The sequence below is a fragment of the Leopardus geoffroyi genome, chromosome C2, assembly GCF_018350155.1.
Source record: "Leopardus geoffroyi isolate Oge1 chromosome C2, O.geoffroyi_Oge1_pat1.0, whole genome shotgun sequence".
Lineage (NCBI taxonomy): Eukaryota > Metazoa > Chordata > Mammalia > Carnivora > Felidae > Leopardus > Leopardus geoffroyi.
In genome coordinates this window covers 109012399-109037906 of record NC_059333.1, presented here as the reverse complement: position 1 = coordinate 109037906, position 25508 = coordinate 109012399, and the positions used below count along the sequence as shown (strand labels likewise).

Below are 25508 nucleotides of genomic sequence, written 5' to 3'. Positions count from 1 at the left end.
AGTGATTGATCACTTACATACAACACCTAGTTTGTTAACAGAATTCTTATTAGGTTTGTTTTGAATGGCAGAAAATCCTCCCTAAACAGTACCTTATGCAAAGTAGGTTTTGGTGTTTTTTTTTTTTTTTTTTTTTTTTTTTTCATGTAAGTGAAGTTTAGAGATTAACATTCTGGGACTGAAAGACTGACTTAGGGATCCAGATTCCTTCTACCTTGTTTCACTGTTCTCACTATGTGGGTTCACTTCATAATCTCAAATGTCTACTTGGACTTCACCCATCATGTCCATACTGTAACCAGCAGGAAGGAGAAAGGGCAATGATGTGTACATCCCTCCATTTAAGGATATTTCCTGGAAATTACATACAATTCTCCTTACATGCCATTAGCCAGAATTTAGTTAACATGGTCATAGCTAGCTGGGAGGGAAACTTTAGCCTTTATGCAGTGTGGAAGGGGCCATGCAAAGGCATGAACCCTAGAAGAAGACTAATGGGGGTCATCTTGAAGATATGATTCTCCTCTTTCCTGTCTCAACTCTGATGTCCAAGAAATTCGTGTTGGGACATAGTAGCCCGAATGATCTCAGCAGGATGCATGCCTAATCAGAGTGCTCCTTTGCTTACAGCCTTCAGCCCCTCCCATCTTACTTGTAAAGGATAAAGCATGACATCTGTGGTCTGGCGCTATCAGTATCTTTGATTTTATCGTTCTTTCCATGACTCTCAGCACTTTATTCTCTAGCAACACCAAATTGCCTGTCACTCCCAACAGAGTCCACAGTAGTCTGAACCACCACATCTTTATTTTTATTTTCAAATTGATCCCACAATGCATTTCGGTTTGTGTCTACTTAGTCTCCTCCAGTATGTGGTAGTTCTCCATTCCTCCTTGTTTTTCATGACTTTGATATTTTTTATAAGTACTAGTCAGTTATTTTTAAAATGTCTTAAATTTAGGGGCACCTGGGTGGCTCAGTCGGTTAAGCTTCCCACTCTTGGTTTGGCTCAGGTCATGAATCTTATGGTTTGTAGGATCGAGCCCCACGTGAGGCTCTGCACTGACAGTGCCTGCTAGGGATTCTGTCTCTCCCTCTCTGTCTGCCCCTCCCCTGCTCATACTCTCTTCTCTCTCAAAATAAATAAATAAACTAAAAAAAAGAATATGTTTCAATTTTCGTTTTTCTATTTTTTTTCTCATGGATACATTGAGGGTATGCATTTTGGCAAAAATATCATATGTTTTTTGATATGATTTATCCTTTTAAAAATTTCTTTTTTAAAGTTTATTTATTTTGAGAGAGAGAGGGAGGGAGGGAATGTGAGTAGGGAGGGGTGGAGAGAGGGAGAGAGAATCCTAAGCAGGCTCCATGCTGTCAGTGCAGAACTGGATGCAGGGCTCAATCTCTCCAACCATGAGATCTTGACCAGACCAGAAACCAGGAGTCAGACGTTTGACTGACTGAACCACCCAGGCACCTTAATGTATCCTTTTTATGTCTCATATCAGGAGGTACATGATGTCATTATGTCTTATTATTATTGTTGACCTTAATTTTCATCACTAAGTAATCGTGATGTCACCTTTTCTACTGTAAAGTGTGTTTCCCTTTGTAATTATCTTGTGGGGACAGTATTCTGAGGATCTGAAAATAATGTTTCTCATCATGCCTTTGCCCACAAATTTTAACATCCATTGATGATGGGTTTTCCTTGAAACAACCATTACTGTCTTGTTTAAAAAATGGTCATTTTCTGTTTCCTTCATTTCTTCTACACTTATTAACCAGAATTCTACTCTTCCCCCTCTGATTTAATTATATCAATATGGATGCAAGAATATTTATTTCCATCCTATGAGTAGAATAATCCACAACTATCATTATTTATTCTGCTGCTCAAAATTTCCCAGATTTGGCTGTTGGGAGCCACTTTGAGCTAGCTCTTTTTTCTTTGACACATCTTTATCATCTCTAAGTACTTCCTTGTTTTCTGGAACCCCAAGATGTTCTGGGCTCATCTTGTACTTTCTCTGCGTCAGGTCAGTAGTCAAGTCAGCCATTTCTGTAAAGACTCCTATTTCCAGTTATTGGAGAATGGAATTTGTAAAGCAAGATCTGAGTGCAAGGTGTATTCCTTGGTACTGGGGAAATTGTGGTAAATTCAGAATAAGAAATTAAGTTATATTTTAAAGTCTTAGGGCAGTTCCTTTATTTTAAAAGAAATGCTTTGGGTACTTGTTTTGTAATAGAAAGGATACTATATGGTAAATAACAACCCTCTAATTCATTATTTGAATATTTCAATATTACAATTTAAATTTGCTCAAAGAACAACAAACATGTATTAGAATTGCAGAGAAGAGACTTTAGTGAAGATCAAAGGTCCACATAGTGTCAGGGTGAATGTTGGTGGGATAGTCCATGATGGGATTCATGCTCCTTGACACATACCCCATATGATGTCAGTAAGTTAAACCTGAAAAGCAGGACCTTACCCTAGAGATGGTTAAGAGGCTTATTGAGAATGCTTCATAAATGTATTGAAGTAAAAATTTTAAATTTATTTAAAACTAAAATGACAATGTACTCCATACTCATTCTTCTCAGCTTATCCCGTTAGCAGACTTGATCAGAATATGTATATTTGGTAAAACCCTTTTACTCTTGTGGTTTATTTGGACATATCTCTAAATTCTTTTGTATAGCTGGGTGATAGGGAACTGTATCCTACCATCCAATGGTGACAAACAGATGGAATTATGGCAACATTGTTCTAGAGAATGGTCAGGGACTGGTATTCTTTGAACATTCCTTTCTTAACTCTTCTGAACATTGGAAAGGGAAAAAAAATGCCTCTTCCCAATGGACTTGCCAGTGAAAGTCACCATGTTGTGAACTCTGATGTAGATTTTATGTCGTTTGAGAACAGCATGTGGTAAAAGGAAGGAGAGATAAAAGGCCAGGGGACCTGGAGTGGCCCTACTCCAGAGTGGATGGTGATTATTATAATACTTAACTTGGTATATTGACTTACTAAAGGCTGAAAGTTATATTAATTTCTATGACAGAGGTAGGGCAGGAATAATTTCCTTCTTTTAACAGACCAGGAAGCTAGTGCTTATAAGATATATGACTTGCCCCCCATGACATTTGAAAGAACCAAAATATGATGTCAGCTCATCAGACATCATAATTCAGGCTGTTTCCACCAAGTTGTTTGGCCTCTCTGGTTTGTGGAGGGACCTTTGTCCACATGTTATTCTCTTGGCTTAGAATCTCCTTGCCACCAATGTTTGTCAGGTGAATTCTTACTAATTTTTTAAAACCCAGCTCAGATAGCCACTTCCTGGGGAAATCTCCTAAATTTTCCTAAGACAATTAGTTAGCCACCCCCTCTCCCATGCCTTTTCAACACTTTCCACAACAGCAACATAGAGGCACATTGAATGTTACTATTTGTACCTGTTTATTTGTTTAACCTCTCTACTGAATTGTGAGGTTTTCAAGGTAGGGAGTGGATCTGGTTGATCTTCATGTCTCTACCACCCGACATGTAGGAAAGGGAATGGTTGGGGAGGTAGACTGGTATCCATAAGTGGAAGAAATCTGGGAGGGAAGGAAGATTCCCTAGATATGGAGATATTATTAGGCACCCCTACGCCTAATCTGTATGAGTCTGTATGAGCCACACAGGTAATTTAAAATTTTCTAGTAACTAAAATAAAAAATAAAAAGAAACAGATAGAATTAAATTTAGTAAGTTTTATTTGATCTGGAATAGTATTTTAACATGAAGTTATAATCATGATAATATAATAGTAATATTATAAATATAAAGTAATAAATAATATTTATTTATTATTATAAATATTATACATATAAAGTAATAAATAAAAGTAATATAAAATTATTAATGATGGTTTACATATTTTTAAACTAAGTCTTTGCAAACCAGTGTGTATTTTATACTTAAAGCTCATCTCAATTTGGCCAGCCACTTTCAACTTTGCAATTGTCTCATGTGGCCAGAAGTTGTTGTATTGGATAGCAGAGGTATCAGGGAAAAGGAAAAAGTCCAATCACATGAATTAGATATGAGTTCTGAGATTCTTTTCTTTATAAACCCTGTTTTCTAGGCAACCAAATATTTACAAATTGCTTTTTTTCCTCCTCTTTTTCTAGTTAATGTGCTATTTGAAAGGACTTAAGTTTACCACCCATTATGGAGAGAGAATAGAAATTGATGAAAATGGAGGTGTGACTATGACATTCTAAAGTGGCGATTAGGTGATAATGGAGAGGTTGCTTTTGTGAAGGTTGGAGAATATATATTCATAAACTCTAAGTTTGAGCTCGTGATGAAAAAGAACAATGCAACCATATTTTGGAACAATGAATCATCAAAGGTTAGTTACTCTGACATCTTATTTTGTTTATATACACAGAGAATTATATACCTATATTGTTTCAGGCACTGTGGAATATCAGACATCTAGAGATGGCTATTCCAAGTCGATTTTTTCAAATATAGTACATATCTTTTCTATGTACAGATTCCAGTCTTTTGTTTTTGGAACATTCTCTTGGACTGTAGTTTTAAATATTAGTTCTATCATTTGGTTTTTCTTCTTCAAGCACTCCAGTCAAAGAGTTTGACTTCCTTGGTCTGTCTTCTGTTTTATCTATTTCTCTCATTTTTGCTTTTTTTCTTTATTTCCTCCTTATTCTTTTGGTTATTTTCCTGCCTTTTCGATGTCCCTTATTAAATTTACACTCAGGTATATTTGTTTTTGAGTACCTTGTAACTTTTATCTTAATTTCTGAACTGATATTGTTTTGTCTTTAGTTTCTTTCCTGAACCAAACAATGAAATTGTTTTCATTCTTTCCAGTTTTATATTTATTTAGGTTTTTAATTTTTAAATATCTGAATCAACATATTTTTGCACATCTCCAAGTGCTTTTTTGAGAGTATTTAATTGTAGTGCTAGAATATGTATTTAAAATACTATGTTACACAGGACACCTGGATGGCTCAGTTGGTTAAGCATCTGACTCTTGATCTTGGCTCGACTCAAGTCTTGATCTCAGGGTCATGAGTTCAAGCCCCATGTTGGGCTCCACACTGGGCATGAAGACTTCTTTAAAAAACTAAGAAATAAAATAAAATAAAATGCTGTTACATTATTTTTCTGGTTAATGATTATGTGTTTATATGTGTTGATGGGAATTTTAATCTGCTGGAATATTTTTTTTCTATTAGAATGTTTTGATTTTCATTGCCTGTTTTCTTCTTATAGTAAACTTACTTCAAGGCACTCTTCCATTTTTGTTCATAGACAAGGATAAGGGTTTTTGGTGTTTTATGAATTTCAATTTCAAGACTGCCTTCTGTTAGTAAAGAATAGTACATTTGAGATAATGACTTTTTGTGGTAAGAGAAAGCTTGATGTGTCTCTTGGTTTTATGATTCACTCTTGTTTCTGTAGGACTCTTAATTTTCCCTTCTTCTTTCCTTTTCTATCATATCTCAAAAAGGCACTTCTCCGTCTTCATACACCTTCTAGTCCCATACAAGTGGTGCCGTCCTGAGACTGGCACCTTGAGTCCCACTTTCAAGACCTTTCTCTAGCCGGTGCTGTCTCTACATGGTTTTGGACCTGTTTCAATGCAGACTGGGACATTTTCTTTCTAGGAATGTCTCGTCTGCTTTCCATCAACCTTAGATTCTCTGTTCCCCCTTACTCTTTCCTGCATAGTTTCTTAAGTGTCATTTTCCACATACCCAGAGATGAGGGAGGAACTCTAGAGATGGCATTGCTGGAATTTAGTGACATTTCTCTACACACAAGTACTTTGAAGTTCATAGTATTCTCAGGTCCTTTATGATGCTACAGTAGTTGTCATGTATGGTTTTATTTTATTTTGTTTTGTTTTTAAAGTTTGTGTGGTGTTTTTGATAGGATGTGTGGAAAGTCACAGTTTAGCAGCTACCATTATCCTCAGGCCACCCAGAAGTCCTTCTTTCTCTTTCTGGTGGTAGTTCTAGAGGGACTTAATTTCTTCCTCCTTTTTTTCTCATTTATTCTCAGGGCCAAAGTGTGGGAGGGAGGATTTACAAATTCATAATATGATTTGGGGTAGGGAACGCTAGCTACCCGTATAGTATGCATATGTGTGCACATGTATGTCAACAAGCTTTGATGTATCATTCAATAAATCTTTTACTGAGAAGATTATAGGAGAGAAAGATGAGTTTCCAAAATACTGCCTTCAAAATTGTTTTGAGAGGTAATAGAAATAAGGTTTGAGGATTAAATGCGTTATGTTTGGAAGTATTGTTTACTACACAATAAAATCTGTTATTTTCCTTTTATTTCCTATTGTTATTATTTATTGATTGTGAATTATTGTTATTTGTCTCATTATTTTATTTATTATTATAATTTTTATTTCTCTTCCTCCTATAGCAACAGGAGGGCTTTGATATGCAGGACTGAGAAGTGGTTGGTGAGCTAGAGACTGGGCCCCTCTGAGTACATGAGGTAAAGAGTACCTGGAGAAGTAACAGAGAAAGTTAGGGGAAACCTCATCACTTACCAGAAGTTATGAAGAAACCCCATTACTTACCAGATATCTGAACTTTTTATCCTTCATGAAATATTAGTTCTAGGAGAGTAGGACTCTATGGCCTTCGATATTCTAGTTCAGTGTTTACTACATGGTGACCTGCTGTGTCACAATAAAATGGTCAGGTGGAGGAAAAGCACTGGCAATTTAATCTTCCAAGGGGATCTCAGGATGAAGGACCTAGCAGGAGTGAGAGAGTGGAATGTGGGAGTCCATGCAGCCAGTGGTTTTTCTTTAATGGTGCAGACTTATTTCAGGGGTGTGGGGTCTATTTTCATCTTGTTTCTTGTTCATGTATCTTCCCACTTCTTGTGTGGCCCTTTAGACCTGAGATCTGAGATACCCAAATAGTCTTCCAAATCCTGCTGGGGAAAGATCTAAGAATAAAGTGACAAGGAAATTAAGATTTTTGAGATCCTGTCCTATGCCAGACACCTAGAAGATCTTGTGTTTTTTTAAAATCTCTTTTCATCTCTTTTGTTTTCTTTTTTTGCTCTCTGCTTTTCATGGATGGCAGTAAATGTTTATAAACTCATACAGACTCACAAAAGCACACACACTTACACACAAGTTCCTCCCTTTCTTGGCCCATCCTTAGGCAGCACTCAAACATTATGACAGGATATAAAAATAAAACCTTATCAGTATGTACCACTGGAGGGGCCACAGCTCTCTTCTGCATTTTATTTCTTTGACCTAGAGCTGTTCTGTCCAAATCAGTAGCCCCTATTCACATGTAGCTTATAAAATGTAAATTAATTAAAACTAAATAAAATTAAAAATTCAGTTCCTTAGTCACATTGGCCACATTTCAAGTGTTCAACAGCCACCTGTGACTAGGAGTACTGTACTAGACGTATAACACTTCTACATCCCTAGGCCTAGAGTATAAACTATCTCCTGTAGTCTAGAGCTCTCTCCCTCAATGAGGCCTGAGACTTTTCACTACAAAGTCCTACTGCTAGGCATATAGCAGGTACTTAATATAATTATCGTGCATGAAGAAAGAGATGTTACTGCTTGTATAGGTTCATAGAACACTCATTCTGCTAAAATTTGATGAAAGAACAGTAAAATGTAGTAGTTGATTTTTATTTTAATGTTTCATTAGAACATAATAATTTTATTTTTCTTCTTTATTAAAATTGGGGTTATATTTGAATAATGAAATTGGTACAAATGAATTCGATACACATTTACTTAACATCTCCTATGAGTTCACCTCTTGTTAAGCACTGCAAAAAACCACTGCCCTGAATTCCAGTCCAAGATGGCATCATAGGAGGACCCTGAACTCACCTCCTCCATGGACACACCAAATGTACACCTGTTTATAGAGCAGTTCCTCCTGAAGAAGAACTGAGGGCTGGTTGAACAGCTTCTGCACAACAAAAGATAGCGACCACACTGAGAATGACAGGGGAGATGGAGACTTGGTAACAAAAGGAACCCCCACCCCCAATACTGGGAACTGCAGTGAGGAGGGATAGTACCCTGAGATGACCTTGAGCAGGTTTGTCTGCCCAAGGGCACAGGAAAAAAAAAGCTGAGATTTGAAGAGCAACTAGAATATGAAGGGACTGGCCCTAGAACTTCGCCTAAAGGTGGGGAGCTGCTGGAACTCTCTCTGGGTCAGAGGGGCTAGTGAGTGCCGGGGTTTATGTTCCCCCTCCACCTTGGCAGTGTGAACAGGAACAGGATCTGTGTACCCTACTGGCCTGCTGCTCCAGTGTTTCCTGGGTTCCTAGCTCACACCAGCTCCACCCATCCCACCAAGGAGGTCACAGGGCATTGCACACCAGGACATCCCTAGTCAGTGCTCACTATGGCTCCAGCTATCAGACCAAGATGACACAGGAACACAGCACCCTGGAACACCCCAGGCCCAAGTCACTTCAGTTCCAGATGGCTTGCTAGGGCACCCCTGATACAGAGCTGTTTGAGACCTCCTGGCTATGCCTGCTTTAGCTCCAGCTATCCTGCCAAAGTGCCCCTTGTGCAGAGTGGCTTGGGAATGCCTGGCCCGTGCCTGCCTCAATTCTAGCCACCCAACCAGGGCACCCTGGGACCTCCCAGCCCACCTCCACCTTGGTTCCAGCTGCCCCACCAGGGCAACCCCTGTGCTCAGCACCCTGGGACACCCTGGATTATACTCACTTCAGCTTCAGCTGTCCTGCCAAGCACCCTCTCTGTGGAGAGTCCCGGGATCACCCCAGCCCCAGAACCCACTTCAGCTCTGGCCATGTTACTAGGGTAGCTCCATTGCAGAATACTCTGGCCACACCAGACACAACTCTAGCCAGCCAGCCAAAGTTGCAAGGCACAGTCCACACAGGGGCCAACCATGCATAAGACTATTCCTTCAAGTGTAAGAGAAGTAGCTGTTTTGCCTGATTTATAGAAACAAACACAGAAAGTCAAGCAAAATGGGGAGACAAGAATATGCCCCAAATGAAAGATCAAGAGAAAACCTCAGAAGAAGAACTGAATGAAATTAAGCAATATGCCTGATGAAGAGTTTAAAGTAATGGCCATAAAGGTGTTCATGGGACCAAGAGAAAAGTAGAAGAACTCAGTGAGAGCTTCAACAAAGAGATAGAAAATGTAAAAAAAAAAAAAAAGAACCAGAGTTGAAGAATATAATAACTGAAATGAAAAATACACTAAAGGGAATCAAAAGTAGATTAGAAGATGCTGAAGAATGAATCAGACATCTAGAAAATAAGGTAAGGGAAAGCACCCCAGCAAAATAGCGAAAAGAAAAAAAGTATTAAAAATTTTTTAAAAAAATGTTTATGTATTTTAGATAGACAGAGATAGAGTGTAAGTGGGGGGGGGAGAGAGAGAGAGAGAGAGAGAGAGACCCAGAATCTGAAGCACACTCCAGGCTCCAAGCTGTCAGCACAGAGTCTGATGCTGGGCTTGAACCCATGAACCGTGAGATCATGACCTGAGCTGAAGTTGGACACTTAACCAACTGAGCAACCCTGTCACCCCAGAAAATAAGTATTTAAAAAAAGGAAGATAGGTGAGGAGAACTCTTGTAAAAATCTTCAACAAAATATTAGCAAACTATAGTCAACAATGCATTAAAAGGATCATTCACCACAATCAAGTGGGATTTATTCTGGGGATGCAAGGATAGTCAATATTCACAAATCAGTCAACATGAAACACCATGTAAACAAAATGAAGGATAAAAATCATGATCATCTCAATAGATGTAGAAACAGCATTTGTCAAAGTACAACATTCATCATGATAAAAACTCTCAACAAAGTTGGTTTAGAGGGAGCATATCTTAATATAATAAAGATATATGAAAAAACCTCAGCTAACATACTCAATGGTGAAAAACTGACAGCTTTTCCTCTAAGATCAGGAGCAAGACAAGGACGTCCATGCTTACTACTTTTATTCAACATAGTGAAAATTCTAGACACAACAGTCAGAAAAGAAAAAGAAGTAAAAGCATCCAAATTGGTAAGAAAGAAGTTCAACTGTCATGATTTGCAGATTATATGATACTAATCACAGAAAACTCTGAAGACTCCACCAAAAAAAACTATTAGAAGTAATCAATGAATTTGCTGAAATTACAGGATACAAAATTAATACACAGAAATTGGTTGTGTTTTTATACACTAGTAACAAAGTAGCAGAAAGAGGAATGTAGAAAATAGTCCCATTTATAATTGAACCAAAAAGAATTAAATACCGAGGAATAAACTTGATCAAGGACATGAAAGACCTATACTCTGAAAACTATAAAACGCTCATAAAAAAATTGAAGACAGCTTAACAAATGGAAAGATATTCCATGTTCATGGATTGGGAAGAAATAATATTATTAAAATGTCCATAATAGCCAAAGCAATCTACAGATACAATGCAATCCCTATTAAATACCAGCCGCGTTTTTCTTAGAACTAAAACAAATAATACTAAAATTTGTATGGAACCACAAAATATCCTGAATAGTCAAAGCAATTGTGAGAAAGAAGAACGAAGTTGGAGGTATCACAATTCCAGATTTCAAGATATACTACAAAGCTGTAGGAATCAAAAGAATGTGGTATTAGCACAAAAATAGACACACAGAATCAATAGAACAGAATAGAAAGCCCAGAAATAAATCCATGATTATATGGTCAATCTACGACAAAGGAGGCAAGAATATACAATGGAGAAAATATAGTCTTTTCAATAAATGGTACTATGACAACTGGACATGCAAAAGAATGAAACTGGACCACTTTCTTACACTATCTACAAAAATAAACTCAAAATGGATTAAAGACCTAAATGTGAGGCCTGAAACCATAAAACTCCTAGAAGAAAACTTTGGCAGTAATTTCTTTGACATCAGCGTTAGCAACACTTTACTGGATATGTCTCCTCAGACAAGGGAAACAAGCCAAAAAAAAAAAAAAAAAAAAAGCTTTTGCACAACAAAGGAACCCATCAACAAAATGAAAAGGCAACATACTGAATGGGAGAAGATACTGCAAATGACATATCTGATAAGGGGCTAGGATCCAAAATATATAAATAATTTATACAACTTTAGCACCAAAAAAAACAAGTAATCCAGCTAAAAAAATGGGCAAAGGACTTAAATAGACATTTTTCAAAAGAAAAAGACGTACAGGTGGCAAACAGACACATGAAAAGATTCTCAAAATTACTAATCAGCAGGGAAATGCAAATGCAAACTGTAGTGAGATATTGCCTCATATCTGTCAGAATGGTTAGAATCAAAAAGATAAAAAATAATAAGTGTTGGCAAGTATGTGGAGAAAAGGGAACACTTGTGTACTGTTGTGTACTCTTGGTGGGAATGTAAATTGGTGCAGCCACTGTGGAGAATAGTACTGATTTTCCTAAAAAAATTAAATAGAAATATCAAATGACTCAATAATTCTGCTATTGGGTATTTATCCAAAGAAAATTAAAAAAAACCCACTAATTCAAAAAGATGTATGCTCCTCTATGTTTATTGCAGAATTATTTACAACAGCAAAGATATGGAAGCAACACAAGTGTCCATCCATAGATGAAGAAGTGGTGTGTATATGTATATAATGGGATATTACTCAGACATAAACGAGATCTTGCCATTTGTGATAACATAGATGGAACTAGAAAGTGTTAAGCTAGGTGAAATAAGAGAGAGAGGCAAACAAATTGATGATTGCCAGAGAGAGAGGGGGTGAGGGGAATGGACAAAATGAGTGAAGGGGAGTGGGAGGTACAGGTTTCCAGTTATGGAATAAATAAGTCGTGGGGAATGAAAGGTAGAGCATAGGGAATATAGTCAACGGTACTGTAATAATGTATGGTGACAGATGGTAGCTATACTTGTGGTGAGCACAGGGTAACGTATAGACTTACGGAATCACTATGTTGTACATGTGAAACTAACATAACATTGTCAACTATACTTTAAAAAAGAAAAAAAGAATGCGGGAGCAAAGCAGGGGTTCTCCCTGGTCAAAAATTGGACAACTTGAGCATCAAGAAGGAAAACAAATACAGTAAAATAAAACACATTTTAAAATCCATAAGTTCATAATGATAGTCTCTCTCCTCCTTCCAAAATTGATCAGCTTTGGAAGATTCTTTGGAACCAACCTGTTATTTCACAGACTAGTAAATAAAGGAAAAGAAGTAAAAAAACAAAAGCAAACACACACACACACACACACACACACACACACCCACACCCCCCAAAATACTGCCTTCACAGCACTTACAGTGAGATCAATTAATTAATTGAGCCAATATTTGTTGAGCACAATATTATAGATGCTAGACACTATCTTACGAACCGGGAATACATCAGTGTACAAAACAGAACAAATCTCTGACTAATGGAACATTTTGGTGGGAGGAAATAGGCAATTATGTAAATTAGGTAAATTATGTTATCTTAAAGGGCGATAGTGCTGTAGAGAAAAATTTATAAGGATTAAGATAGGGAATGATGGAGTCGGGGGTTTAATTTTACATAATATAGTCAGGGAAGGCCTCACTGGGGTGACATTTGAACAAAACTTGAAGTGAATCCATGCATTATCTAGGGGAGGAGTATTTTGGACAGAGAGAATGGCAACTTCTAAGCTCTGAGGCAGGGGTGTGGTTGGCATTTTGGAGAAACAGCAAAGAGGTCAGTGTGGCTACAAGGAGGAAGGGAGAAGGAGAGTAGTGGAAGAGGAGGAAAGAGAGGCGAGAGAGTAGATCACATAGGACCTTATTGGGTATTTCAGGACTTTGACTTTAACACTGAGTGAAAAGGGGAGTCACAGAAGAGTCTTGAGAGAGGAGAGTAATGGTCTGACTTAGGGTTTAAAGGATCATCTGTCTGCCATGTTGCAAATAGCCCTAAGGAGTGGGCTGGGGTGGGGAACAAGAGTAGAAAAAGGTAAACCAATTAGAAGACCAATAAAATAATGCAAAATAATGCGAGTGCTTGAACTAAGATAGATGTGATGGAAGTGACACATCATAGTCACATTCTGGATGTCTTACAGTTAGAAGCCCTTGGACTTGCAAGTGTTCTGCCCCAAATAATTAGTGGACAGTACCAGGTATGATTTAACTCATGATGGCAAGCTGAATCTGGAGGTTGGGGAGCAGACGGGCCTGAGTGAAGGAGAGGGTGTATATATGCATGCAAGTAATGCAAGATAAAGATATGGATGAGAATGGTGGTGTTGGTGACAGAAATGGGGAATTTGGGAGGAGGAATAGGCTTAATGGGAATAGTTTTGACATGTTGACTTGGAGGTGATGGTAGAAACTAAAAGTAGGGACACGTTGGAAGTTTAGGATATGGAATTAGAGGTCAGGTGGGATAGGTTGGCAGAGATCAAGGTTTGGGAGTCCTTATATAGAGCTGCTGGTTGAAAAAAAAGAGTGAATGAGCTGCTTTATATGAAGAGATTAAAGCAGAGGATTAAGGAGCAAACCTAAGAAAATGCCCACAGTGATGAGGAAGGTGGAGGAGGTAGAGCTGACAAAGTAAATAAAAGGCCCAATGGAAGCCAAGGGCACCTGAATCTCAAGGAAGGATTGATCAAGAGTACCAAATATTGAAGAAAAACACCACAGAATTTAGCTAGAGGAAAAGCTAGCAGACACGGCAAGAAACATTTTAGTGAGATGAGTGGGTTAGAAGCTAGGTTACAGGGGTTAAGACAGAAAGGGATACTTAGAAATGGAGCAAAAAGGCATCAGTTCATTGTTCACGATGATTTTATTTTATTTTTTTAATGTTTTTATTTATTTTTAAGAGAGAGAGACAGAGTGTGAGCGGGGGAGTGTCATCCATGCCTAGCTATCTTGGGTTTCCTGAGATATCACAAACCCCCTAGAAATCCAGATGTAAACTCTTTCTGTCCTCCCCTGGTGCCCCAGTGGAGACAAAAGGCTTTGTTACATGCATTGATTGTATTTGTCTTTGCTAGCTTTTCCATTTGGTGTGTACTGATCTATGTCGTCCTGGGATCCGGAAGGGGATTCATCAGGGGGAACCAATATGCTGTTTTGACCTCATCGCATGTGCTGATGGACACGTGTCATGGGAACCAGGTAGAGATGATCATATTTTTCATTGATACTGAAATGCAATCAGAGTAATCATGCTTTGGTAAACAGGGCTTTAGGAGTGATCTTTATAAATAGGTGTAAACAACTTATAACAAAAATCATTACAATCCTTCAAACTGTTTGATATTCTGTGTAGTTTGAAAAAAACCCATAATATTGGGTTTCAGTTCTAAAGCTGCTACAGTTGGGAATTTAAGAGAAAGAATTTAAGAGAAGAAAAATTTTAAAAATGAAATGTGAAATGTGAATAAATGGAATCATAAAAAGTACTTAAAATTATTTCAATTTATAAAATACATTAAACATCAGTTATGTAAGAAATAGTGAATAATTGGAAAAACAGGTGAATTACAGTTCTGTATTCTACTGAATTATCTCTAGTTTGGAACTGTGAGATGTAGAATTCCATCCCTAAAGACAGTGGACTTAAGGCCATAATTGCTCAAGGTTTGTAGGATGAATTTTACAGATGAATTCTTTACTGCTCCATGAATTCTTCTCTACAACCTGATGAATTTCTGCTCTTCATGACCAGGAATTTACCTGGGTTTGGTGTGCGTAGCCTTATGAAGCATGTTGGAGCAGGTATACTTTTATCTCTGCTTATCTCTATCTTTAAAGATAACTCAAAAGCTGTACTTGTCCTTTGCCCAAAGGCCCTCCATAACAATTTATTTCAAGAAGAATTTAAAAAAATGTAAAAGTTCCCCAAATAGAAAATAAGCACAATGTAACCTGAACAACTCCCTGAGCCCACGTGACTCATTCTCTGAAGAGTTTTATCAAGAGAAGTCCAATCCAACAGTGAGAAGTGGTTAAAAGGGATTTCCAATCATCACCTGTACATTTCAAAGAACACTAAAGTGATCCATTTGATAATTTACCATAAATTCATCTCAAATACCTTTTTCCTATGTTGTAACACACTCCCATGTAGCTTTGTCAACACTGTTGTTTTTGTTTCCCTTGTTTTTAAAAAAACTTTTTTTAATGCTTATTTACTTGTGTGTGTGTGTGTGTGTGTGTGTGTGTGTGTGAAAGAGAAAGAGAAAGAGAAAGAGAAAGAGAAAGAGAAAGAGAAAGAGAAAGAGAAAGAGAAAGAGAAAGAGAGGGTGGGGGAGGGAGAGCGGCAGAGAGAGAGGGAGACACAGAATCTGAAGCAGGCTCCAGGCTCTGAGCTGTCAGTACAGAGCCCAACATGGGACTCAAACCCACAAACCATGGGATCATGACCTGAGTCAAAGTCAGAAGCTTAGCCAAGTGAGACACCCAGGGACCCTTGTTTCCCTTCTTATTCTCAGTCCTTCTCTGCCTGTTCTCTGGAATCTGCATCTGGAGAGTGGGGAGGAGAAAGCTGAAGGAGCAAAGACAAGATTCCCCTCAGTAGGTGGCAGTAATGTTGAATGGAAGACTGAAAACACTTGTATTTTAATCAAATTTCTCACAATAATTCTCTTGATTGTTTCACCTGAGTAGCTTTAATTTTCCCATCCCTGGCAAACCATCTGTGGGTTGTTCTTAGGTTTATGAGGATACACACCTCTCTTCTCAACGGGATAATGGGAAGAGAAGGAAAGAGGCATCTTACTGGAAAAGGCCCATATAGGAAAGGCTGAAACCAAGAAGGCAGTCCAAATTTCCACAACTAAAAATAATTCTCAATTTGTAATATTGGTTGCAGACTCTAAGACCATTGTATTGCTGCTTTTTTTCTTCTTTCTTTCTTTCTTTCTTTTTTTTTTTTTTTTTTAGATTTTGTATATTCTGTATAAAGGGATTTCAGTGAGTCCTGCCCTGGGTCTTTGGCTGCTCCGAGCTATTCACAGCTAAAGGGGACAATTAATTTTCTTGCAGATAATCCTCTGTTTGTTCATTAGGTCAAAGGGAGTGTGAACAATGTGGTGAAGACTATTGGTCAAATGCACAAAAGAGTGAGTGCATACTGAGAGAGGTGGAATTCCTTGCTTACAATGAGGCCCTGGGATTCCTGCTTGTCATTCTCTCCATCTTTGGGGTGCTTGTGGTCATGGCAGCCACAATTGTGTATGTGATATGCAGGCATACTCCACTTGTGAATGCCAATGACAGGGATCTGCGCTTTCTTATTCAGGTTTCTCTTGTCATCATACGGCTGTCTTCCAGGCTTTTCATTGGCAAGCCATACAACTGGTCCTGTATGACCCGCCATGTCACTTTAGCAGTGGGATTTTCTCTTTGCCTGTCTTGTATTCTTGGAAAGACTATTTCACTGTGTTTAGCCTACAGAATTTCTAAATCCAGAGCCTGACTCCTATCCATCCACTCCCTTTATTGAAAAATCGTTGTGCTAATCTCTGTTCTAGTTGAGATTGGCATATGCACAACCTACTTAGAACTGGAGCCTCCAAGAGTGTGCAAGAACATGGAATCTCGAAACATAAAGATCATTTTGGAATGTGTTGAAGGTTCTATAGAATTTTTATGCTCTATGTTTGGGATTGATGTCTATCTGGCCTTGCTATGTTTTCTTACAACCTTGGTTGCTTTCCAGTTGCCAGATAATTACTATGAAGGAAAATGCATCACCTTTGTGATGCTGGTCTTTTTCATCGTCTGGATCTTTTTTGTCCCTGCTTACTTGAGCACCAAAGGCAAGTTCAAAGTAGCTGTGGAAATGTTTGCAATCTTGGCATCCAGCTATGGTTTGTTGGGTTGTATATTTGCTCCCGAGTGTTTCATTATTCTGCTGAGGCCAGTGAGGAATACTGATGAAATTGTTGGTGGAAGAGTTCCCAGTATAAATAAAAGCATCCAACTGACTTTAGCTTCTGTGAGCAGTAGAAGTAGAACACAGTGTCAAGTGTTCTGGATGACTAGGGTTGTGAGTTACACGTGTCTTTCAAAGCTGCAATGGTGACATGGTTCAATGTTCCCTCTCAGGTTCTCCTGCAGCAGCTGCCTGATGCTCTGGGGAAATATTGAGGACTTGGGCTCTGGTAGTATGGTCCTAGCATGAGATATGAAATCTCATACTGTAAGATACCATTGAGCATGAATTAGAATACCTGTTACTCCTGAAACTGTAAACCACTACATTCAGACATCTCAATACTTGCGTATAAGGAGTGTATAGCAGAGGGTACAAGTAATCTAAAATAATGGGTAAAAAATTGGCTCATGAATATATTCTTTTTTATATCATGGGTGTCTGATCTAGAAATTTACATTAAACAAAGTCACCTTGTGGGGACCAACAAAGACATCTTGTTAATGCATCTATTGATAGCTTTTCTCTAACTGAGGTAAGAATTATCGCTCATAAACTCTCCCTTGGAGCAGGGCATTTGGTAAGAGAATTTATGTTTCGAAGGACTCTGCAGCATACAGATGATATTGGAGGAACTGAGATGTGAACAAAGCTCAGGTCCTTCTTGAATTCATAATGGTAATAGACAAGTTTCTTCCAGAGGGTAAGCAAGGCCTACTTCCTCCAGATTTTCCTAGATAATAGTAGTAAAATATTTGAGTTCCTATAGAATGCAAGATTTTTTAGAATAAATTAAATGATAGATATTTACTCTCTGGTCATCCAGAGTTAACTAAAATATTATAAAAATATTTCGAATCTTCTTCCAGTTATGAAACTTAAAAGTGATCTACATATATTTATGTGCATATGAATTAAATGTGTGGAAAACAGAATTTGTAGAAATGCTGATAAACCAAATAGCTGTGTGCATACTTGACTCTAGGAAACCAGTAGGATCAGAAACTCTCTTTTCAAGAGAAGTTATGAAGTCTTGTAAATATCAATTAGCCAAACTAGGCAGAGAGATTCATACAGGCTTTGGAGCAGAAAGTGAAACCATGATGACTAGTTTAGCAGGACAGGTCTGTCAGGAATTTATTACTTTTTAAAGAAAGATAATTCCAGACCAGATGAAGAGGATAAGCTTCCTGTAATTTAAATAGGAAGTTTACACCACGGTTCAGCAAAGCCCCAAAGTGAGCTCATTTCTTGGAGGGCTAATGGTATCCCAGTGCTTTCTGGGCCGGCATCTATTCACCCACCCATCTTCCAAAACTTGTACAGTGCTTTGCATCATGGCCCTAGGACTCTGAGAGAAGAGCCTATATCACGGCGTGACGCATGGGAGATTGCTTTCTTTGTCCCTATACTTGATCCAGGAATGGACTTTGGAAAAGAGAGGGTTGTTTGTCAAGGTATCAAATAATATGAAAATGAGAATCCGAGTCAATTTCTTGCTCAATAATGCATGCAGCTTGAGTCTTCGCAGTGATCCATTTTGGAATTTTAAAAAATGCTGAAAGATGACTCAAGTCTAGTGATTTGCCTTACTTTTATATTCAAAATATTTCAATCTCAAAGTAATTTTTCCTGAAATGTTGACTGCTGAATATATATCTAAAAAGGTAATTCCAGAAGTCCACCTGGGCAATATCGAAGACTTCACTATCTCCTTTCATACCAGATGGCTCAGTAATACTGTCTTATTGGACTTGTATTCCTTGCAATTATTTATTTTTCTGATCAGCAATAGGTTTGGGAAAGTAGAGAGAATAAATATTATTAAAACAAAGTATCAACTGAACTTGCATGCTTAACTTTAATGTTTACTTGTAAAATTTTATAATTTTAAGATACAACTTTCATCTAAAATGACCTGAAGTTATCACTTGTTGACTTGGTACACATACATTGTCATAAAGACTGGCTTATGGCAGATAAATTGAATAACATGTGTTGTCAAAGATGATGGTCTAATTTTTAATATTGATCTATTCAATTACTTATCAAGTATTAAAATGGTCCTTACTGCGTTAAAAGATAATTTTTCTCCTTGGGCGAATGGGTTGTTTATTTCATTTAATTTAAATTACATTTAGCTAACATATGGTGTAATATTAGTTTCAGGTGTATAAGTTTAGTGATTCAACACAGGCATCCAACACCCAGCGCTCATCACAACGAGTCCACTCCTTAATCCCCTTCACCTATTTCACCCATCCCCCCACCCACTTCCTCGCTGGTAAGAGTCAGTTTGTTCTCTATAATTAAGAGTCTGTTTCTTGGTTTTCCTCTCTCTTCACCTCCCGCCCCCGCCTATGATCATTCGTTTTGCTTCTTTTTATTAATGTTTATTCATTCACTCAGAGAGAGAGAGAGAGAGAGAGAGCGAGCATGAGTGCAGAAGGGCCAGAGAGCAAGGGCCAGAGAGAATCCCAAGCAGACTCCATGCTGTCAGCACAGACTGGGGGCTCAATCTCACAAACCATTAAATTATGACCTGAGCCGAAATCAAGCGCCTGACACTCAACTGACTGGGCCACCCAGGCACCCTTGTTTCTTAAATTCAACATATGAGTGAAATTGTATGTTATCTTTCTCTGACTGACTTATTTTGCTTAGCATAATACTCTCTAGTTCCACCCACGTCGTTGCAAATGGCAAGATTTCATTCAAACGTGTCATTTTAAAATGATTTCTAGTAAAAAAAAAAAATTACTAGAATCTCTGTCAGCAAATGTTGTCTCATAAGAGAATCTCACATAGAAGTCATTCGTGACGCTCCCTGCTGGGGGTGAGCATTTTCTGGTACCCACATGCTGGGTCTTGGGGAATAGTTCAGAATTAATTTCGGGGTGTTGCATCAAAATAATGCAGTTGCTGGCTTGGGGAGTAGCATAAAGACTAATTGAAAGAAAAAAAAAGTAGAAAACAACACTTTATTAGAGGCTGACCTAGACATATGCAGGTTTGAGCTCTTTTGGAAAAACAAATGTTTATCAGAGCTGCTCAAACCCACAATGTAAGATTGATTTGTTTGGGTTAAGGCAAAGAAAATTCTTGATAGAAAGTGAATATATTATCAAAAAGGGAAAGATACTCCAACAGCCAGATTAATTTCCTTAAAACACAAATCTGATCTCAGCTCTTCCCTGCTCATCAGCTCCCAGTGTTTCCTCAGTTCTCTGCAGCATGAGTCCAGCTGCCTTAGCCAAATATTTGAGACCTTACGAACTGTTTTCCATTTTCTATTTTCAACGTTTGTCACCTGCCACCTTCCTACCCACATCCTTGTAACACAATCCAACTGGATGCCTGAAATTCCTAGAATTACCTTATTTCCTTTTTCCTCTAATGTGCTAATAGTACTCCATCCATCTATCCATCCATCCATCCATCCCTGAAGGGATGGTGTGCATCAGATTCAGAGGGAGGCATAGAAGATGCACAAAGACAAGGCTTGTCCCCTACGTACAGGTAATTGCCGTCATTTGAGATGAAAGATAATAAACTGACAATGATCCTATGATGTGATCAAGCTGTGATTGTGGGAGCATGGAGGTCAAGGAGGTGACACTTGAATACCTTCCTTAAGGACAAGAAGGAATTAGCCATAAGCAAGAAAGATAAACTAATGTGTGCATTCTCCCTAGCCTAGTGGTGGGGCATGGTAGGTGCCACCTTCCCTTTCCTTTTTTCTAAAGTCCTGTAGGACTTTATCTATGCCTCTTTTGTGTCATTGACCATTCTCTGCCTCATACTAGGGTTATCTGCTTCCATATCTTTTCTCTGTTGCTGCATTATAACTTATTAAGGGACCCCTTATATGTATATAAGTAATCTTTATAGTCTTAACATCACAGAATATAACTTGCATTTAAGTGGTGCCCAATGATTTTTTTTAAATGAATGGATGGATGAATAAAGTTATTAAGATAGTTAACCAGTAACCTAGAAAGGCCCAGGGGTGATGTTTCCATGTAAACTGAGGAGGCCTGGAGCATAGCAGGGATGGAGGAGGTGGAAAGAGGCTGTTAGGGAAACCTGGTGGGTAGGGGCCAGTTTGAGACCAACAAGCACTTCACTGGGAAGAGAAGGGAAAGCAGGGCTAAGAGGAAGGAGGTGAGTTGAAATGGGAGTGAGCAGTCTTAAAAAGAATTTTTCAATGGTATTCATTTTACTATTTTCCCATGGTATTTTCTCCTTCATATAGTCTTATTTTTTGAAGAAATGCTGTGTTTTAACCCTCCTGCAATTTCTTCCCTTTTGAGCTGTCATTGGGAAGCAGCTGTTCGGAACATCTAAAGGCAGAGTAGTTATTCATAATCTCAAGGTAGAATTATTAACAATTTATATAAAAAAATCTTTGTGAAATTTACTCATTTACATTTTTAGAGGATTATTACACATTTCCCCTGATAGTTTTGGGAAAACAATTTAAGTACAAAAGACATAATGTGAAATGCAAATAAACCAGATACATTAGTTAGGGTAGGTTAACTGTGGACCGAACAATCCCTAAATCTCAGGGGTTTAACGAATTAATACTTAACACACATTTGAGATGAATGTATGTCCTATTAGTCAGACTGCTGTCTTGGACAGCCCTCTTTCAGGGGGTGATTCAAAGATGCTGCTAGATAATTTATGTTTGCCCCACCGCACACCCATTTGCTGCCTTCCCCACTCTGCTCTGTGCTCCTATAGTCTCCATCACACAAATTCCCTTGTCCTGTGGCTTCCAGTGGGTTCTGTCAATGAGAGGCACCAATGGGACACTGGACAGCAAGGAGAGAGGTCAGGGTCACTGGACAGCAAGGAGAGAGGTCAGGGTCTTTGCTCTTTCAGCCATGGCTCATTCCTTTCCTGTGGCCCCTCCCCCTCCACTCCTGTGACTACAGCTCTCACCAAGTGCCACATTTGCTGACCTATCCTTTCAGACCTGAGTGTAAAAACAACTTTTCATTGTTGCTAGTCCCAGGGGATTCACTATCCTTTGTTAGATCCCTTAACTTTGTCTGCTCATATCTATAGTCCTTTATTTTTTTTTTCTAATTTTTATTTAAATTCCACTTAGTTAACATACAGTGTAATATTTGTTTCAGGTGTACAATTTAGTGATTCAGCACTTCTATACAATACTCGGTGCTCATCACAATAAGTGCCCTCCTTAGTACCCATCACCTGTTTAACACCCACCCCCCCACCTCCCCTCTGGTAACCATCAGTTTGTTCTATATAGTTAAGGGTCTGTTTCTTGGTTTTCTTCTCTCTTTTTTTCCCACCCTATGTTCATTTGTTTTGTACTTTAACTCTCTTCTCTTCTGAGTGTACCAGCGTTTCCTATTGGTACCCTGACTCATCCAGTGACCCAAGTTCCTTTTGCTTCATGATGCCAGTGTTTGCCAGGGCAAGCTGGAAGTATACTTCATAGGCTCTAATTCATGGATGAGTGTAAATAGACTGTGGGAAGGTCTGATGGTGGCTAGTCTGGGGTCTGGGACTTAGGAACTCTTGAAACAATTAAATAAGAATACCTCTCAAAGACAAAGCCTCCACTGAAGAGGAAAGAGTAGGAGGAAGATCCAAACTGATCAGGACAAAGACAGCAGGGGCAAAGAGAGAAAGGGTTCAAATCCATATAATCAAAGTAAATCTTACTTAAACCTGTGTCATTTTGAAACATAAATAGACCCGGACATGAATGAGAACAGAGGTTTTAGATGCTTTAGGATAATGAACATGGTCAGTTATTTTTGCTAACAGGGTGAAGCAATGGCAAAGATAATCTCAAATTACTCATAAGCTATTACTGTCATATGACTGATTGTATCAATAAACATTCCAGGACTGTTTCATGTGTTTGCTACAAAATGATGTGGTATGTGGCTGCCCATTTTGCCAGCAATGCACCATCACTCAGAACAATTTGCCTCATGGAAATGCCTTAGGAGTTTGGAACATACTCTTTTGAATATCCTCAATTATGAAGAATCTTTACTTTTTCAGAATAGAATTTTTAAAATTTTTATTTATTGCTAAACATTGAAAGAAAATGTAAGGGGAAAACAAGATCTGTAAAAGGCTGAATAGAATACGGAGAAAGGTAAAGCAAAACAAAACCACAATGTTGATTAGCACGTTAGAAAACTATTTTCAGCATCTACCGAAAATGAACATATACATACCCATGACCCGGCAAATCCATTCCCAGGAATCCACTAACTAAACTATGTCTGTATGCTTATCAAAAAGATGAATTGGGTAGTTGTGATGAGTCAACCACCCAAATGCCCATCAGCAGGAGAAGAAATAAATAAATCAAGATAAACCCACACAGTGGGATACCGTGCGGCAGTGAGAACGAACAGGCTGCTTTGTGGGGAAAAGACTGTAGGGCTTTATGGTTGAGAGCTGGGAGACCAATTTAGAAGTGATTACTGTCATCTGGGCAAGAGATCAAGAGACCATCTTGGACCAAGAGCAGAGCTCTCAACAATTTGTGGCTAGCTGGACATTGTCACATCAGATTTCCTGACGTAATTTAGACATTTGGCAGTTGCATCTCAAAGTAAATATTCAAAAGAAAAGGGGGACGCGTCAGAAGGCTACAGTTTAAGCACTTAGCACCAACTCCAAAGATAATCCCATTATTTTGAACTGGCTTTTACTGCCTTTTGAAATTCTGATTAATAAGGGGATCATTTAAGCTGATAAAGCCACCTGGGTGGAAAATGATTTTCTCAGAGTGGCTGCCAGAGCTCACCAGTAATTGAAAAACATGAATGAAAAGTTTCCTGTTTCCTTTTTCCCATTTTAAAGTTAAAATCTCACTGAGTAAACACTTTTTCTCCTTTCTGTAAGGATTCAGAGTGGCAGCCTAACCAGCAAACATCTTTATCCTTCCTCCTAAAGACACTAAACTTCATTTCTGCCTTTCTCTTTGAAGCTTTTCTCCACGGTGTCCCATTTTTGGAGCTGGAGTATGTTGATTTATAGGTCAAGCATAAGAGTTTCTCAGGCGAAGTGCAAATTACTACTTCCTTCTTAGGTTGTTTTTATGTTTTTGTTTTTTTCTCTCTCAGCTGCAGTTTCATCGTAAATCTTCCCACAGTGTTAATCAGACTGATGGAGTGGCCAGCATCCTCAGTGAGGGCCTTGATCAGGGAAGACAAAGCACAATGATTTACTTTGGTGCCCTAGCCTCAGAACTGGTTGGGCATGATAGAGCAAAATGACTAAAAGCAAAGAGTTTAGAATAACATGGTTTGGGACCAATGTTACAATTTCTTGCTGTTTAATCCTAGGCACGTTCTTTTACTTCTCTAAGCACAAAGCCTGGCATATAGTAAACACTCAGTAACTGTTAGTGTCTTTGTCTGTTCAGGCTGCTGTAACAAAATGCCACCGAATGGGTGGCTTATAAGCAAAAACCATTTCTTTCTCATAGTGCTGGAGCCTGGAAAATCTGGAGATTATGGCACTGGCAGAGTCAATGTCTGGTGAAGGTTTGCTTCCACATGGTGGAAGGGATCTCTCTGGGGCCTCTTCTATGTGGTCGCTAATTCCTAACGAGCTAACGTCCCAAAGGCCCCACATCTTAATATCATCACCTTGGGGGTTGGTATTTCAACTTATGAATTTTGAGGGGGGAACAAACATTCAGACTGTAGCAGCTAGATATACAAGTTATTTCATGAACTACTAGTAATACTATTATTAGCTTGTTGGCTCCAATGTCTCTTTAGTCCCAGCCCCATGCACTGAGTATTTTAAACTCCAGGGGGCGCAGTGGGCCCTGCTCTAGCTCCTGTGATAGTGGCACTTTCAGGCCAGAGTTTCTGAAATCAGAAACTTGGGGATCATTATCAACATTTTCTTTTCCTTCAGCTGCCTCCTCCATCCCCCTTCTAAGCCCCATGTACGCCACAATTGTCTACCAATTTCTGTCAACTCCAAAATCAATATGGTTCTCAGATCAGTCCTTTCCTCTTTGTTTACCCAATCCATTAGATACTCTTGGCCTAGGTACTTTTGGGTACTCTTACTTTGCCTCTCTCTGCAGCAAGAGTCCTCTAAAATGTGTGTTTAATTTTGTCACTTTTTGGCTAAAATCCTTCACCATTATGTTCTTGTTCTCTGTTTATTTCTCCTACTTGAAACTCCTTCTTTCTTGACCTTTTGGGGCTTCCCTTCCCTCTAGCTAGATTACTTATAATACCCTGAATTCATCTTTTCTGAGAAAAGGTAACTCCTTCTTTCTGAATATTCCTTCCTTCTCTGTCATTCTTTTGCCAAACATCTTTCTCCAATCCATGAAGACTCAGGTATCACGTCACTTCTCTGTGGAAGCTTTCTGAGCAGGCTCTCTCCGCTAAGTTGGCATGGGGGAACTTCTCATGCTTTGCAACACTCCACACCTGCTTTGATCATGGCACTTAGCATCTTGTGTTGTAATGACTTTTGGAAGATGCCTT

The 25508-nt window shown here is 38.6% G+C and overlaps 1 pseudogene; it reads left to right on the top strand.

Moving 5' to 3' along the window:
• LOC123610381 overlaps positions 1-24269 on the top strand; it is a 33772-nt pseudogene extending 9503 nt beyond the window's left edge.
• The last annotated feature ends 1239 nt before the right edge of the window (positions 24270-25508 follow it).